Source organism: Typopeltis vanoorti, chromosome 10 (genome assembly GCF_054136105.1).
Source record: "Typopeltis vanoorti isolate ZY-2024b chromosome 10, IOZ_Tvanoo_1.0, whole genome shotgun sequence".
NCBI lineage: Eukaryota > Metazoa > Arthropoda > Arachnida > Uropygi > Thelyphonidae > Typopeltis > Typopeltis vanoorti.
In genome coordinates, this window is record NC_143558.1 from 31,190,123 (window position 1) to 31,209,777 (window position 19,655).

Consider the following 19,655-nt stretch of genomic DNA (forward strand, 5'->3'; position numbering starts at 1 on the left):
ACAAAGGGACAGTAGATAACATGGAACTCTGTTAAGCAAACTGGAACAAATAGGGATGGATATGAAACTGGTGATATGGATACGAGGGTGGCTGATGGACAAATACCAAAAAGCAGTATATGGAGGAACAAAATCCAGGAGAAAGGAGATGATTAGTGGTGTGCTGTGCTTGAACCACTGCTGCTTAATTTGTGCATAAGTGATATAGGAAATAATTTGAAGGGAGACATTCAGGTTTGCTGATGATTCAAAGTTTTGTAGGGTGGTAGTTAATCAAGGTGATGTAGAGAGCTTGTAGGTTGATTTAAATGGGCTAACAGTACGGGCAAAACATAATGGATGTCAATTTATTTTTAAAAGGTGGAAAGTTATGCATTTTGGGATAAAAATATTACAAGCTGTGCACCACATTGAGATAACTGTACTGGATAACTGGAGGTGGTGGTGGTAGTAGTAGTAGTAGTAAGTAAAGTTGAGGTTTAGAGGGCATATTGCTAAGGAAGCTTACCGTATTAATTAGCTATTAAATACGGTATTTATTTATTTTATAGTATTAATATATATGAATACTATAAAAGGGTTTTATAGTATTAATATAGAGGAGGCAAGCCAAAAGAAAATCCCTGGAAATTGGGTAAGAGTGTGGTTAGCAGGAATGTGAAGACCAGTTTAATTCTTGGAGAATGGTGAATGAATTGGAATGGGTTGCTAGAGTTACTTGTGAGCACTTTGTCTGTTAATGGATTCAAGGAGAAGTATGATAGATATTGTGTAGATAGTTTCGGTCTCCCACAATGAGTCTTAAGACTCCGTGAAGGTGTCCGTGCAATAATAATAATGATAATAAACTTTTAACCAAGTGGAAATACTTTCTGCAAACCAGGTCTCATCTCTTTCATCTTCTTCAAAATATATCCAGTAATTGAATATAATGCATCCCATCATTGTTATTCTTCCAAATTTCGAAACCGCACACTTTACAATGTGGAATTGGTATACACACTCTTCTCCAACAGTCCATTCAAATCTTCCTGAAGAGCTAAAATGTTTCACTACTTGCAGCTTTCCTCCAACTTATGGTCATCTGCAAAAAAAAAAGCTGCATATCTTACTTAAACTTCTCCCAGTATCAATAACATATTATTATCATTATTATTAGACATCCAAGGAATCAAGAAACTCATTGTATCTACATTGTACCTCATTGTTTATCCTATTGGCTCCATATGTCCAGCTTGCATGTCTATTCTTTTATTTCTTACTCCTCCTCCTACTGGTCTCTCCCACTTTTCTCTCCCTGTCCTCTTCCACAACCACCTCTTTAATCATCCTCTTTCCTTGCAAGCTATTTCATCACCTGTCTCACTTTCTCCCCTCTATCTTCACCTTTCAATGTATCCATTATTTTCTTTATCTCCAACAACAGCATCGGCATCATACCAAATCCATTCAGATGCATTTTTATACAGCTCCATTCATCTCTTAAATTTATCCATGAATTTCATATAAACTGATGGCAAAAAATCTCAATACATAAACTCCCATTTTACAAAGTGTTATTCGTTTGTGATTAGTAATTAACTAACCATTTTGTTTGTCCATTTCTTGTCGTGTTATTCTTCGCTCTGGCTGGATGAATTTTTACTGAAATTTGCCTAGCCTCGTCAATATTGATTTGAAACTGGATAGTTTTAATGATAAAATGTTTTGAAATGGTGTAAACATCTCTGCTCTGCGTGAAAACAACTTAATAACATACCGCATTTGGAATTCTGTTAAAATCACATAAATCCTGATTTAAACTGACCGATTTTGGACCTAAAGATAACAAAATTATATATATATATATATATATATATATATATACACAATGCAGCAAAAAAAAAAAAAAAAAAATCCTGTTCTTAACGCGAAAAGTACTGGATGATGTTAAAATAAGCGAATACTATTGCGAAACGATCATTATCTTGTTACGGTCTGGATCTTTATCATACGTGTTTCGTCATAAAATAATATATGCATAAAAACTGCATGTATTTATTGATTTATAATATTCATTTAAGGCAATTTCCCAAAATCTATACAAATGTATACTTACACATGAAATCATTATACGTATACACTTTATAAGTATATACTGTTGCTCTTTTTAATCATTCAGTTAAATTCGAGTGACTTTGATGTGTAAAAATTACGTGTGCAACATTACCACCAGCCTGAGATAAATAAATAATAAGAAAAAAAAACTCTCATGGCATATGTTGGATACTGTAAACATATTTCAGCTTCGTTGAGATATAATAAAAAACTCAAAGTATACGTTGCACAATATCAGTTGTAAGCATAGTTCAATCTCGTGTATCAAATGGAGGCGTATGGAGCATTCAGGGTTATTATGATTTTAATTTTATTTACCAATAAAATTTGGAGTACCACGTATGTTTAAATTGAAACTCAAATTTGTTTCTGAACAAAAAATAAAATTTACTCCATTACATTCATTCAAACTTTACCAACATTGTTTGGAAGAAAAGGGAAATGTTCTGAGATAGAGATACTCCGCCACAACTGCTTCTTTGGACGCGTTTAATTTAGACACAATTTGAGATATGGAGGGGGGGAGGGAGTTTGCTTAAGTTAGCAGTAAGTTCTTCTGGTTCCCATCTGCCATACGGCCGCGGGAGGGTAGCTATAAGCTACCATTCTAGGGAGAGATGATTATGAGCAAGGTGGTTTCCCGTTGCCTTCCTTGCCGTAAGTATTTATGACTGTACCCTGTGTGTTCACGGGGTCGGTTTGCCTGCTTGCGGGATGAAAAACCCCAGATAAACTGGCGGAAAAAAACCCTGCTGCCCAAGACCGGCTAACTTGGCTATGGCTGAGGAAGATCCTTAAGCTCCTCACGTCGTCAACGGGAATCGAACCTAGGACAATCCTTCCCCAGGCATATGGTTGCGAAGCGCAAAGCCACTAGGCTAACCGCGCGGAGAGCAGTAAGTTACTGAAAGTAATTTATGGGATAAATGTTAAAAATTATACATGGTAGGATGGCAGAGAACAAGTAGTTATCCCTAGAAATTAACCAAGAACGTGATTTTTTTTTTTTTAATTTCAAGAGTGATTAAAGAGCACTTCCTTCCTAAAGACAATTTAAAGGCATTCGGTTGGTGTAATCCTACCTATCTAGCCCTTATAGGGAGTAGGTGAGGCTCATACAAATCATTTGAGATAAATATATTTGTATTTGCAGCTTAATAATGATATACTGTGCCTGTGTAGAAAAGTGGAAATGACATTTGCATCAATAATGCTAGATAGCTTGAAAAAGCACTATCATAGGAGTTGGTCGAGTGGTTAGCGTATCCGCTCTCCACCAAAAAGGCCACGGGTTCGAATCCCACTGTGGGCCTGGATGTTTGTGATTGTCTATGAAACTAGTAGGGATGATTGTGGTGGCCAATAGATGGCGCTGCTCTAGATGATGTGGTTCACAGTGGATTGTGAGTAATAAAAGGCAGAGAGTTAAGATAGCTTGAAGAAGCACTATCTAGATGGCGCTGCTCTAGATGATGTGGTTCACAGTGGATTGAGAGTAATAAAAGGCAGAGAGTTAAGATAGCTTGAAGAAGCACTATCATAGGAGTTGGCCGAGTGGTTAGCGTATCCGCTCTCCACCAAAAAGGCCACGGGTTCGAATCCCACTGTGGGCCTGGATGTTTGTGATTGTCTATGAAACTAGTAGGGATGATTGTGGTGGCCAATAGATGGCGCTGCTCTAGATGATGTGGTTCACAGTGGATTGTGAGTAATAAAAGGCAGAGAGTTAAGATAGCTTGAAGAAGCACTATCTAGATGGCGCTGCTCTAGATGATGTGGTTCACAGTGGATTGTGAGTAATAAAAGGCAGAGAGTTAAGATAGCTTGAAGAAGCACTATCATAGGAGTTGGCCGAGTGGTTAGCGTATCCGCTCTCCACCAAAAAGGCCACGGGTTCGAATCCCACTGTGGGCATGGATGTTTGTGATTGTCTATGAAACTAGTAGGGGTGATTGTGATGGCCAATAGATGGCGCTGCTCTAGATGATGTGGTTCACAGTGGATTGTGAGTAATAAAAGGCAGAGAGTTAAGCAGTGAGTGCCCTCCCTAGATGAGTCTTACAACTCCTTGGAGGTGTCACGTAATAATAATTAGAGATTCAGTTTAGGTCGCCAATTAGGGGAACTTCTTCCCGGTCTTTTATTCACCAGGCCCGAGATCAGTTGATCTGGTGCATGAAATTAGCATTTCTCCCTGGAAATTTAGTTTTTAACCCTGTCGCAAAAATCGACTGCAGAAGTCACAATATTACTGACTACAATACGAGTGCCCACGAGATGGCGGTAGTTGTTTGATATACAGGGTGGCCATAAAATAACTTTCCCTCTTTGGAGGCATCTGTAGCTAAAACCAATAAACGGAATGAGACCAAATTTTATATTGAAAGTTTTGAAGGCATAGGGAGATGATTTCCGCGAAAAAAAGATTTAGTACCAAAAGTCGCCGATATGGAAACTTTTGGCGCTGGTGGAGCCGAAAACAAGCGGATAATTACATTAAAGGCAGATAAAACGGAATAATAACATTTCGACTGTGTAAGCGACAGCCGCGTCACTCATTTCAGCTGGATATGTGCACATTACAATGAAAATAATAATAATAATAATTAAACTAAAATAACAACTTGCGAGACACAGAAATTAATGTAGTGATTGAATTCACAGGAAATAATATTTTAATCATCAAAATCAGGTCCACTGATCACATACATGATTTTCAAAGTGCTGACCTTTCTTGTGTACAACAAATTGCATCTGGTGTGACATGCTTTACAGCTGAGCAGGAGGAGTCGAATTGGATGTTCATAACAGCCCGTTTTATGTTCTCTTTCAAGACATGGAAGTTGGGAATGCCACCAACAACGGATTTCAAATACCCCCCACAGCCAAAAGTTACATGGAGTGATTTCTGGGGATCGAGGTGGCCATGCCATCAGAAAGAACTGACTGATAACCCTCTCATTACTGAAATGTACTGAACGTTCAATGTGTGGCCATGCTCCATCCTGCATAAAAATTATGGAGTCCAAACATTGTCTTTGCTGCAATGCAGGAATGACAAAATTTTCCAGCATTCGTCGATAAATCTCTCCAGTAATGGAGCAGGTTACAGGACCTGTAGGGGTAATACGCTCAAAAAAGTATGGTCCTATTATGAAATCGGCAGTGAAGCCATACGACATGGTTACTTTTGGAGAATGCAGTGGTACTTGCTGGATCACTTTGGGATGTTCAAATGCCCAAATTCTGCAGTTGTGAGTGTTGACCAACCCATTCAGATAAAAATGAGCCTCACTACAATATTCTCCATTGTCGACCTCCATTCGGACAAGAAACGTTAGCGCGAAGGTTGCGCTTATCATAATCTGTAGTAGTTAGTGCTTGCACACGACTGAACTTATATGAATAGAAGTGAAGCATTTTCCATGAGATTTTCTAGACTGTACCATAACAAGTTTGTGAGTTATGGAATGAGCGCTTGGACCAGTACTGGTCCCATAGTCACAAAGTCTGCTGGGAAAAATCTACAAACATCTTCCGTTGCAGTGACGAAATAGAGAGAAAAATTGTGGAATCGAGAGAAATCATCTTCAATCCTGTTCATCTAAATAACAACTTAAGCTACAACCTCCGGGATAGTCATTCAGCTGTTATCATGTACTGGCGTTCACGTGATGCAGCAAGCACGCACTCTCCCAACAATGCAACAAATGAAAGAACAGCTTCAAATACAACTACAACGTTTTAATGCTAATTATGTATAAAGACTGTCTATGATGTTCATAGTCTTTTAACCCGCAATGTTTAGTGTTTTTTCTTTTATATTGTCACCTGAAGAAGGCTGTTACAGGCCGAAACTAGTAGTGTGTTTATATTAAAACCTTTTTAATTAAATCTCGGTTCTAGTCATTCAATTTTTTTCATAAAACTATATATATATATATATATATATATATATAAAACCCATACATATCCACTGTGCTGTTCTTACAATTTTGCAATATGTCCAAGAAATTTTAGGTCATTTTCTAGAATCACTCCCAGACCTTTCATCTCCTCCACCTTTTCCAAGATATGTTCACCAACTGTGTACTCTGCAAACCATCATTGCCACTTCCAATTTAATTACCAGATTGTCATTTGGCAATTTATTAAAGGCCTTTGTAAAATCTAAATATACCACTGTTATTCAACATCCTTATCCAATGCTTTTCCACTCCTGTCCTTTATTACCTTATTATAATAAGTAAGCAGATTGCAAAAAATACGATCTTCCTTTAACAAACCCATGCTAGCCACTAAAAAGTATTTTCCTGTAGTCAACCCAATTCATAATCTTGGTCCTAATTAACCTCTCTAACACTTTAACCATAACTGCACACACGCAGACTGGCCTATAATTCAAAGCCTTAGTCTTAACACCTCCCGTATGAATCGGAACAATTTTACCATCTGCCCACTCCTTTGGAACTTGTCCCTGTGCAGGATGCAGGTTAAAAAGATATGTAAAAACTGTTGTTAACTTCCAGAACATTCCCTCAAACACGTGCTGTCACGTTTTACTGACTTATTAACATCAATTTTTTAAGTTCCTCAAATACCACCTACCCACTTACTAACAGTTCCTCTTCCTCCTCCTCCTCTCTTCCCACTGCATTCAAGTTCGACATGATGTCACATTCACAAGAATGAAATATCTTTATAAATTGCTCATTAAATAATTCTTGGTCGCAGTTTTCATTCCTCTGTTTCACCAATCAGTGCCATCCTTCCATAATCATTATTTCTTCTACTGGCCACACATCGAAAAATTACCTAGCCAAGGATTTTTTTTTTAGCCGCATTAGCTAACTGCTGATCATGCCGCACTTTTACTACAATAATCAATCGAGTCACCTTCCTCGCCTGCACTTTGTACTTCTCATGCAACTTTTTTATAACCATTAATCCTGTGCTTCTAGATTGCATATCTTATCTCTTGATTCATCCATTTCATACCTGGTCTATTTACCTTTTGACCTTTATCGCTTACACCAAATAGTCCTTGAGCATGGCCCAAGCACCATTAATATTCTTTCAATCCAGTTCCTCTTCCTAAGTTATTGCCTCAAGCTGCTTTCTGAGCTTTTCATAATTACTAGTCTCATAATTCCACATATATATCTCCAACAGAAGTCCTCAAATGACTGGCCATCCCGTAAGTGATCACCTCATGGTCACTCTCACCAACTGGTGAAAGATTTGTCAGCCAATTTATAATAACATCATCTAATGAGATGATGAAATCCAATATCCTTGATCCTCGTGTACCCTCTGTTACACGCTGTCTAAGTAATTGTGTCTGGAAAACTGCAGAAATTCATTTTCTTTGCCCTAGAAAGTCTCTTGATTACAGTCTATATTACCATAATTAAAGTCCCCAATAATGATCATTCGCTTCTTGATAGCCAGGCTAATTTGTCTATCTATAAGTTTCATTCTCATTACTCTTCAAATTACCAGGTCTATACCAACACCCAACTAAATATTTCATCCTGTTCACCTCTATCTCACACCATACTGCTTCAAAATCGCGGCCACTATTTGAATCTTGCAAATCCATCTCAGATTAGGCACAGCTCATCTGCTCCCATCAGCATTACTGCTCCGTTTCTTCTCTATCTGTCTTCATGAAAAATATATGTGTATTCCAAAAGAGAAAGAGAATTATATACGGTAATGGGATGTAGGCTGTTGGGTTTGAGTTATGATCATTACTATGTTGATTACGTACACTAAGATTACGTACATTATAGATACTTTTAGGAGAGTAACAAGAACTTAGTTACCTCAAAAGGACTTCTGATTAGGAAATTTCCTGATTAGGAAATTTGATTCCCTGAAACGTACGCAAGACCGTTTATCCTCTAATACTGCTTCCCACACTCTTAACAAGGTTGTTATTAATGAATCTTCACATATTCTTACAACAGCAGAAATAAATGTACTCTTCAAGGGGCTTAATTTCGTCCGTTCACCTAGATCTCTTCCTAAAGATTTTTTTCTTACGAAAATATAAAAAGCTGCCTCCAATCTACCAACACAGGACGCAAACCTACTTAGGATAGAGGCTATATTTGCAATCGACAACAGTAGACCTCCCACTGACAATGTCTCCTGTTCGGAGAGAAAAGCTATTCATCAACTGCGGAATAATAAAGATATCATTTTGCCAGCTGACAAAGGGAACGCCACTGTCATCCTGAATAGAACCGATTATCGCCTTAAGATCTGTGAATTATTAGATTGTAATACTTACCCTAAACTTCAAAGAGACCCCACGAGAGGACTACATAATCTAACAAATAATCTTCTCAAATCAACCTCAGAATTACCTAGGAATATCCGCCTATCGCTCCACTCTCTTCATCCACTTATTCCCCGTTTATATGGCCTTCCAAAGATCCACAAAGAAAACACTCCTCTCAGACCCATAGTTGAAGGCATTGGCTCCTCTGCATACAATCTCTCGAAATATCTCGCTTCCTCCTTGAAACATCTCACAGGAAAATCTTTTTCATATATCAAGAACTCGGCTGATATTGTCTCGAAAATCAAGAACATCCAACTTAACGAAGCAGACAGAATGGCACGCTTCCTCCTTTGTGTGGATTCATGTTACTTCTTATTTGAAGACAAGATCTGCAAACGGAACAGTGGTTTGGCAATGGGTAGCCCGTTGTCTCTGGCGATAGCCAACGTTTTTCTGGAAGATTCTGAGGAAAAAGCCATTTCCTCAGCGACACTGAAACCCAAAATCTGGTTGCGTTACATGGACGACATTTTCCTAATTTGGGATCATGGCCCAGAAAACTTACAAACCCTTCTGGATCATTTAAATAATTTTCATCAAAATATAAACTTCACATCCGAACCAGAAGTTAATGGTGTTTTAGCTTTTCTAGATATATAACTTACTAGAACATCAGATGGTCTCAAGATTTCTATCTTTAGAAAGCCAACAGATATCTACAAGCTTCGTCTCACCACTACCCCCACCCCTCAAAATTAGGAATTATTTCCACACTAGCTCATTGAGCGAGATCCTTGTTGTCAGAAGAAGAGGAACTTCAACAAGAACTTAGTTACCTCAAAAGGACTCTCTTAAATAACAGTTACTCTCCTAAAAGTATCTGTAATCGTCTTAGTGTACGTAATCAACATAATAATGAAGATAACTTAAACTCAACAGCCTACATCTACTTACCGTATATAGGTTCTCTTTCTCCTAAACTGGCGAAAATCCTGAAGAAATATAGTGTTAGAACATATTTCTCCACCTTTTCAAAACTCCGATCTTGCCTCAGTGAACCTAAAGTAAAACACAACTTTCTTCAGCTAACAGGAGTATACAAAATCATTTTGCAGTTGGGGAAAACTATATTATGGCCAGACAGAAAAGTCCATCTCTCTCTCTCTCTCTCTCTGCCTAGAAAATACCAATGTGACATTTCTTGTAACAGAGTCCGTGCTAGTACCCTATCCAGCCACGTTTTGCAATATATAATTGACAAATGTGATAAAATAATTGTGATAAAATAAATGTGATAAGAATAATTGACAAAAATGCAATACATAATTGACATAAAAACGTTGTATTTTTTAAGTTGTTCTATCCAACGCGCCATTGTTTATAGCGTGCGTGCTTGTGAGTTCTCATGAATGCCAGTATTGAACAACTGCAGCATGGCTATAGGGATGTTGTAACTTAAATTGCTGTTCAAATGTTCAGGATTAAGGAGAATTTCCCTGGACTCCACGATTTTCCTTTCCAACTCATTAAATTAAATTTATTAAATCTCTTATATTTTTTTCTCGGTGTTTAAGTCAGTTAATAATTATAAGCATGTCATTAAACCGAGTTATTAAAGCATTGTATTCAATCTAGCTACTTCAGATATAGGGACTCCATTTACAAACAACACCAAGGCCTAGCAATGGGCAACCCTTTATCCCCAGTTCTAGCAAATATTTTCCTAGAAGATTTTGAAACGTAAGCCATATCATCCTTCCCACTTAAGCCGAAACTTTGGAGGCGTTATGTTGACGACATTCTTATAATATGGAGTCACGGGCACACATCTCTCATGGATTTTCTTCATCTCCTTAACAACCAGCATTCTAATATAAAATTCACTGCTGAACTAGAAATAACTGCCTTCCGTTCCTGGATGTAATTCTTACACGATGCTCTGATAGATTTTAAATCTCTATATACAGAAAACCCACTCATACTAATAGATATCTGCACTGTCAATCTCATCACTTTCCACCTCAAAAGCGCGGAACTATTTCTACATTAGGACACAGAGCACGCTCTCTTTTAAATGAACCAGATGAGCTCCAAAAAGAAATTAATCACCTTTCTCTTATCTATAAACAAAATAGATATTCTCAAAAAACGATTAAGAAATTTCTTCTGGATCCTCCTAGGCAGTATACTACGGAAACTACTAATTTTAAAGGTAGCATCTCCATCCCATACATTAGTTCAGTCTCCAATAAATTGGCTAAAGTCCTTAAAAAATACAACATCAAGACGTTTTTCATTACACTTCCTAAAATCCGTTCTCTTATAACCCATCCGAAGCCTATTCATCCCAACCTAAAATATTCAGGTGTTTACAAATTATGGTGCGATTGTAATATTCCTTACTTTGGGCAGAATAACAAATCTATTGAACTACGTATAGAAGAGCATAAGAGAGACATCTCCTATAAAAGAAAACATGCATCTGCACTATCCAGTCCTGTTCTTTTCTCAAACAATCCTCATAATGATCTCCAAAGTCACTCAGTTTGCTGGGATAAATTATCCCAGCAAACTGAGATAATTTGTGATAATAAGTTGATATTAATAACTGAGATAATTATGATGATAATAAGTTGTTCTATCCAACGCGCCATTGTTTATAGCGTGCGTGCTTGTTAGTTCTCGTGAACGCCAGTATTGAACAACTGAAAAAATACGTTTTCATGTCAATTATTTATTGCATTTTTTCCTGTAATTCTCAGTTTTTTGTAACTTCAATTTTTATTATTGTGTTCTACCTTTAGTGGATACCTGAAGAAGGCTGTAAAAGGCTGAAACTAGTTGTGTCATTTTCATTAAAACTTAATATTTTATATCGGGTTTAAAGTCATTAAATATCTATTTAAAAAAAAAAAATATATATATATATATATGTGTGTGTGTGTGTGTGTGTGTGTGTGTGTTTTCGAATTCCACCGTGGGTATGGATGTTTTTTTTTTGTCTGTGAAAATACTAGTGGTGATGGTAGATGGCGTTGGTGTAGAAGATGAAAGTAGTTGCGGTTTGTTGTAGTTGGTGGATTGAGTGGTGGAGATGGAGAGTTGTGAAGTAGGTGCCCTCCTTCGATGAGTCTTTAGCCTCCCTGGAGGTGTCATGTATGAATAATAATATTTATCATTTTGCCGGCATGGTTGGTCGAGTGGTTAGCGTATCCGCTCTCCACCCAAAAGGCTGCGGGTTCGAATCCCGCCATGGGCATGGATGTTTGTGATTGTCTATGAAAATACTAGGGGTGGTGGTAATGGTCGGCGGTAGATGGCGTTGGTGTAGACGATGAAGGTAGTTGCAGTTGATTGAGACGGAGAGTTATAGAGTAGGTGCCCTCCCTCGATGAGTCTTTTGACTCCCTGGAGGTGTTATGTAATAATAACAATATTTCCATATATATATATACAATTAAAACATTGTTATTACTTTTACTATAAAAATCGAGTAGGTATTAGATCCAGCATTATTTCAAAGCCGAATGTAGAAACTATGAAATATTAATTTTATGGTGATCCTATTTTTGTTTCGGAGTGCCCCTTTTTATAATGTCTTTGGCTTTTTACTCAGTTTTAGGGCATTATTGAAGTTTTACATAGATAGATAAATGAAGAATATAAGAGGGAAAATTCGGACATACCTTTTTAGGATGCTACTGGCTGTCTTCTTATTCAGCAGCATCCTGGCATGTTGCAATATACATTCATCTGCTGTTTAGGGAAAGGAGTATGACTGAAAGGAAGGAGGTTTTGGAAGCAGTGGGAGTAAAGCAATGTGGGAGAATTTTTAATGAATAAAGGGTATGCGAATTTTTTTGAAAAAAAAAAAACCGGGTTTTATATATGTACTAGAGGGGGGATACCCCCCCGGTGTATACTGCGCCCCCCGTGTTCCGGACTGGTAGGCCAGTTCTCCTCGAATTCTGATGAATCGAATTTTGAAGACTCGAAAGGGGGAGGGTATCCACCCCCCCCCGAGTTCCGGACTAGTAGGCCGGTTCTCCTTGAATTCTGATGACTCGAATTTTGAAAACTCGACACTCAGGATAGCCCCTGAGTTAGAAAACTTTTCAAAACACATGACATAACACGCTTATCATTATATATATATAGGATAGATATTATTAAGGGTGGGTCATGTCCCCACAAGTGGGAGCAGACAGGGCTCTAGCTTGAGGACCCGTCTTGTCGGGTCGGCCGGTTAAGTGAGACTAACAAAAGACAAAAAGAAAATTTATAAAATATGAATGAATATGTGCGAAGAGGAACTACTAGCTTTTGCAATCGATTCCAACCCATTATCCATCTTTTCAGACTTATGATTACTCTTCTGAACTTATCTTTCGAAAGGATTTACTTTAGTTTTCGGTTTTCATTCGCCCGTCTCGCTTTCTATGCACGCCGTCGTTTCAATGCCGGCGCGCGCGCCGACGTTACCGGCACACTAGCCTACCAGTGCCTACGATGCGCATGCTACGGATGATGAGAGAATTTTATTTTATTCGTAAAAGAGAAATCTTCTTTGATAGTTTTAGTTGGTTAAGTTGATCTCAAGAAACTGAACATTTCTGACATTATTTATTTGAGAAGAATTTGTCTTATTTGAATTAAAATTTTGCTAGTTAGTAAGTAAAAGAAAATACAAAGCTTTTCACTTATGATTTTTTTTTTGTATGAAATTAGTTAATTAGTATTTCTTTTCAGATCATACAAAATCGAGATATTAAAAATATTTAAATAAATTGCACTGAAGCAAGCAAAGACGTTCTACTGTAGTTGAAATAAATAAAATCCCACAGACATAGGTCCGGAGATCAGAAGAGGAAACTTAAATCTGAGAGAGAATCGAAGGCATCGCGAGGGTGTCAATTTATAACCAAATTTTTCAAATCTGAAAACGAAAAGGATATACTTCCCAGTACTGATCATAGTGAAGGTGGTGATAATGTTTGTAACATTGAAATCCAAACAGAATATCACCAGTGTCAAATCGAAACTCATAAGGCAGTCGAAAGTCAAGCAACTGTTACATGTGAACCTCTTGGAACTGAAGAAAAGGCCGCAAGTGAAAAACTTGCAGAAAGAATGACTATGGAAGAATATTATTATTATTATTATTATTACGGGAAACTCCAAGGAGTCCTTAGACTCATCGAGGGAGGCCCTAACATCATGTCAAGAACAACTATTCGACATTCACACAGTATCTATCATACCTCGCCTTGAACTCATTCACAGTCACGGCACCCACAACAGACTCTGGCAGCTTATTCAACTTATTCACCACTCTCCAAGTAAAAAACCTAGCTCTAACACCCTTGCTAACCACACTCTTCCCCAGCTTCCAAGTATGGCCCCTAGTCCTACCACCACCAGCCCTATTCTCAAAAATATCTTCTGAATTAATCGTATAGAAACCCTTCAGTAATTTGAATGTCTCAATCATATCACCCCTTTTCCGCCTATCAACCAATTTTTGCAACCCACAAATCTTCAACCTGTTCTCATAAGGTTCATTCAACAGACCTGTTATCATCTTGGTCACTCGTCTCTGGATCCTCGCCACCTCCTTTCCATCAAGAAGACACCCCGACGCCCAAATCTGAGCACAGTAGTCTAGATGGGGGGCTTATCAAGGCTTGATACAGAGGAACAATAACCTGTTTGTCTCTGCTTCTTAAAGTATTTTTCGGCAACCAGGTGATTTCATGAGCTGATTTAGCCACTTTTGCGATGTACCCCCTAAACTTCAACTCCCTATCCACCAACACTCCCAAATCCCAGGCCTCGTCAATCTCCTGCAGTACGGTTCCACCAATGTGATATACTGTTGCTAATCTTTTAAACTTTAAACTGCAAACCTTACACTTTGCCACATTAAATTGACATCCATTCTCCTTAGTATTCATCCAGTCCTCCAAACTATTTAAATCATCTTGCAAAAAAAAGCTCTACCCAACTTTGCATAATCAGCAAACAAATGAACACTTCCTCTCAGATCCTTTCCTATATCGTTAATGTACAAATTGAAAAGTAGTGGTCCAAGAACAGAACCATGCATCACACCACTAGTCACAGGCCGTCTTTTGGACTCTACTACTGAATAAACCACTCTGATATCTCTCCATCAACCACCATCCTATCCATCTCACCAACCCCATATCCATCCTCATATGCTGCAGTTTATGGATTAGAATTCTACGTGGTATACTGTCAAAGGCCTTAGCAAGGTCCAGTAGAATCACTGTAAACCCATGACCCTTATCCAGTTCAGCCGTCACTGTGTTATAAAACGTGAGCAAGTTACTGAGGCATGATCTACCCTTCACAAAACCATGCTCTCCTCCATACAGTATCCCATTTTCATCTATCCAATCCAATTTTTCTCTTGACTAATTTCTCCAAGACCTTGACAACGATTTCTGATATGTTGGTAATTTACAACAGCAGTCTTGGAACCTTTATGCAGTGGAACTATTTTCCCCTCTTTCCACCCCCTGGTCTAACCCAGATCCTAGACTCAAATTAAACAAAATGGTCAAGCACTGACAATTCTTCAGCCGCTTTACGCGCGACACGAGCTGGTATACCATCCAATCCCACAGATGTATTGACATTGAGGTTTTGTAATAGACTATTCACCACCACTTCATTCACCACAATTCCCGTATAAGCTGCTGGTTCATTCATTCCTGCAATGTCACTACCTGGATGATATACTCTTGCAAAGTGCTCGCTCAGTAATTCAACTATATCAAATGATTCGTTTACCTCCCTACTATCGGCATGCTTTAAAATTATTCTGCCATATACATTTTTTCTTTTACTTGCAACATATCGAAAAAACTGTTTGGGATTCTCTTTAGCGTGCATGGCTAATTTTCTTTCATAATCCGTTTTTGCTTTTCTTACCACACTCGATACCCTTCTCGCCTGCGCTTTATAGAGTTCATGTACCTGCCGGTCACCTTTCTCCTTAAATTCCCTCCACAGTTGTTTCTTTTTTTTTTTGCAGCTCAAGCTTAATGGTGTTATTCATCCATTTAACCCCTACTTGATTTATTATTCGGACTCCAGGTATACAGTCAGCCATTGCCTCATGCACACTTCTTAACCGCCACCCATGCACTATCAACATCCAGCCCATGCAGTTTTACATGCCATGGCACTGAACCAATCAAACTCCTAAGCTTATACTTACCAGCCCGATAATTCCACATGTACCCTGTCTTAATTGTAAATTCCATACCTTTAGCCACCTCCCAAGTCAAGACCCTATGATCCCAAGTCAAGATCCCCAATTGGCGGCAACGTGGTCACATTCGTTACATCCAAATTCTCAGATGCAATTGCTAGGTCAAGCACTCTATTACCCCCTAGTATTTTCCATTACATGCTTTTGCAGATAGTTATCCCTGAATAACCGCATAAAATCCAATTCTCTCCTCTCATGTGTCCTCTCCTACTTCCAATCAATGTTACCCTAGTTGAAATCACCCATAATAACTACCCTCCTTCCACTCATTTCTTCTATTTGCTTATGCATACTATCTTCACCATCTATTCCATCACCTAGTCTATAGGAACACCCAACTGTATATTTTGTTCTGCTAGCCTCAATCTCACACCAAATAGCCTCAAATGTGCTTTTTTCCTTATCCTGCTGTTCCACTTCTATTCTCCTTGGCTGTAGCTCATCAGCTATCATCAATATTACTCCTCCCCCATTTTATTCTTCCTGTCACTCCTGAACACACCATACCCTTCACATTCAATCCCACTAGCTATATCATCTTCTGTCAGCCATGTTTCACTTATGCCAATAACCTGTGGCCTGGAAGAGCCAACCAAGGCCAAAAATTCTTCCTTCTTGTCCCTAATACTCCTGGCATTAGTATACATGAAATGCAGAAGCCTTAGTCCCACCCCTATTTTGATGCCTTATACTAACTATCCTATTCTGATTTGTTGTCCTTCGTACTCGCTCGGGAATATTACACACATTCATACTCTCAACTGTCTCCCTAAAGTCTGCATATCTACTTCCTCCAGAGGTTTAGTATTTCAAGGAGAGAACACGAGGTGAGGAGATGTTCATAATGGGAATTTCTTAGGTATTAATTCTAATTAATATTAGAATTAATTGGAAAGTACGATGAAATGACACGATTTCATCGTACTTTCATCTCGGCAAAGTGCAACAAAATCGGATGGAAGGTAATGATGAAAGTATGAATGGATATGCACATCACTTGTCGTGGAATTCGCAAAATGAGTTTATTGGCCTTGGAGCGGGCAAAGTTCTCCAAACTATTCTACACCAAAGAAGAGACGCTATTTTCTACGGAATAATAGTATACGCAACATCAGATATCTCCCACAATGAACAAAACGTCCTAATTCTCAGATACATATTACAAAATCAAAACTCAAGCGAATTTGAAATTAATGAACGTTTCATTGAATTCATGAACTTTACTAGAAAAACTGGAAAAAAAATAACTGAAGAAATACAACTCTGGAAAAAAACAATATACCTCTCGAATATTGCCGTCCACAAGGCTACGACAATGGCAAATATGCGTGGAAAAATAAGCAGCGTAAATTTTAGTGTTCCTCTCTTCTGTTAAATTTTCGTAGTTCCCTATAGTGATAATTACAATATACATTTATAAAAAAAATCAAGATCAACCCTTCAGTAGCGGAAGGGGGAATGAGCAGAGCCTTCGAGCTTCAAAACGCTGACATTCACTCATGTCTAATTTTCGGCGAGAAAAATCTGAGCTCACTTCCCATGTTATTTCGATAATACTTATTTTCTGAATCCTAATTTACGCTCACGTAAACCAACACTTTTTACGGTGTAGGCATTCGGAGCCGAAATCCTATGAATAGGTTGGTTACTTCTTATTCCTGGAGGTATCTTATGTCTGTAGAGGCGTGTGTTCATGTGGCCGGTTTGCCTGCTTGCGGGAGGAAAAACCCCAAATAAACTGGGTAGAAAAACCCTGCAGTCCGCGTCCGGCTAACTTCGCTATGTCTGAGAAAGATCCTAAGCTCCTCACGCCAGCGACGGGAATCGAACGCAGGACATTCCTTTCCTAGGCATATGGTTGCAAAGTGCATAACCACTCGGCTAACTGCGCAGCTTAATACTTATTTATCCAAACATAATTATATTTCTCTTCTTGGTCTGACATGCACCTCTAGGCTTTCTTTGCATAAACGCATCTCAACCACAGCTTCTGCAGGTGTCAAAAATTTGATGTTTTGCACTCAAGGCACTGGTTCTTACCTGTACAATATTGTATAAATCCCAATTCTATCCAACCGTGGTGTACTGCTTACATATTTCCAGGAATAGGATCTTCCCAAAGCCACTGAGACTGTTTGATGTTTTTCCGAAGACGATAATCTGAACCTCTCTCTCTCTCTCATAGATCCGCTCCAGTCAATCAATCACAGACGTTTCAGTTTCTACCTTACGCTACTACGTGGACAGTTCTCTGCCCAAATAGCCACTATCTTTCCTTCATCTTCTGAAATTATAGACGCAAAAGCAGTTTCTGGCCATGATCTATTTATAGTCCAGTTCCGAACTTACCGAATAAATTTCCCTTCAGCCACTTTCATTCCATCTACCTCTGTTCTATCATCTGTTATATTCTTTTATGAACAGTAAGCTGAGGTAGTGACTATGGATGATTTTCTTAGAATAGGGGCGACAGTTTGGTAGAAATGGCTGCTGAACTACGATAATAACATTTACTATACCTTTAATACCTCTAAAACTCACATCGTTCTCATAGAAACAGAACATCATATTTTAATACCAAGTACTCTGGTTGATTTTATTTTATTTATTTTTTTAAAATATATAATTAGTGTGTGGAAAAAAACCCATAGCACCGTAATGCAAGACTACCATAAGAAAGATTATTATAAGTTGGATTGTAGTCACAGATTAACTATTACTCAATCTGATGTTGCATTATCTTTATCTGGTCGATTTCAATCGATGGTGAGTTAGCCGATCTCATACGGAGGTAGCAGGGTTTTTTCTCCTGGAAACTCGGGTTTTTCATCCCGCATACATACAAATCGGCCCTTCAGAACACACGCAATTTACAGACAAAAATTACTAGTTGTGGTGGTGTTGGAGGTGGGCGGTAGATGGCGTTGATTCGTAGTAGAGGTAAGGTGTAGAGACAGTTGAAGATGCCCGCGATGAGTCTTCGGACTCCTTGGAGGTATCAGGAATAATAATAATAATAATAATAATAATAATAATAATAATAATAATTATTAGGAAACAACTGAATATTTTTTTTCAGATTATTGCCTATATCATTTATGTACAAATTAAACAGTACTGGTCCTAGCACTGAACCTGGCGGCACACCACTGGTTACCTGCTTTGTCTGGATTCTGCTCCTCATACTTGAACATTCTGGACAATGTAATGCTTCCTGCTTTTGGCGTTTCTGCAGAATTGACTGTTGTCACTTTGCTAATAATGTGTGGCTGCTGCTGTAGTTGTGTGGTTGTGTGGACATGAACGTCCATGTCCACAAACCACACTTGACTGGTCTCCACTGAGCCCTGATATCAACTCTACTGAACATTTGTGGGATGAATTGGAGCATCGGATGTCTAGGGATGTCTGCCCCACAACAGTCCAGGACATTATATGCCTACGGGAAGAATGTTCCAAAATTCTCATTGGTCGCTGTCGTACGTTTGTGGAAAGTATGCCCAATAGGTTTGCTACTGTCTTCGGAGTGAAAGGAAGTTCTACATCTTATTAAGGTGGGCGCCATGGATGTTTGCTCCTCACACTATGGTGTCCATTGACTTATTTCCAGGAGAAAGCAGGTGACTAGTAGTGTGTTCCAAGGCTATGTGTTAGGACCACTACTGTTTAATTTGTACGCAAATAATATAGGAAATAATCTGAAGGGAAATATTCAGTTTTTGCTAAGGATGTAAAATTGGGTCAAGTAATGCACTTTCCAGTTCTGGAAATTCTGAACATCAAAGTGATGTGAAGAGTTTGCAGGATGATTTAAATAAGCTGATAGTATGGGAAAAAAAGATAATGGGTATCAGTTTAAATGGAGAAATGTAAAGTTATGCATGCTTGGATAAATATAACTGTGTACCACATTGATGGAACTGTACTGCACGAAGTAGATAAAGCTAGGGATTTAGGGGTGGTAGT

At 38.4% G+C, this 19,655-nt stretch overlaps 1 protein-coding gene across 6 annotated transcripts in view; it reads right to left on the reverse strand.

The window, feature by feature from the left end:
* Window positions 1-19,655, reverse strand: part of LOC150102306 (uncharacterized) — a 263,333-nt gene that overhangs the window by 228,322 nt on the left and 15,356 nt on the right. The window contains exon 1 of one of the 6 annotated variants that reach the window (XM_090399071.1): window positions 2,099-2,222. The exons of 3 other annotated variants lie outside the window; for them this stretch is intronic. The gene's annotated coding sequence lies outside the window, so the exon portion shown is untranslated. Of the gene's footprint in view, window positions 1-1,586; window positions 1,723-2,098; window positions 2,223-19,655 lie in introns of those variants that run through there. 2 more of the 6 variants (XM_090399069.1, XM_090399070.1) reach the window with 2 other exon arrangements.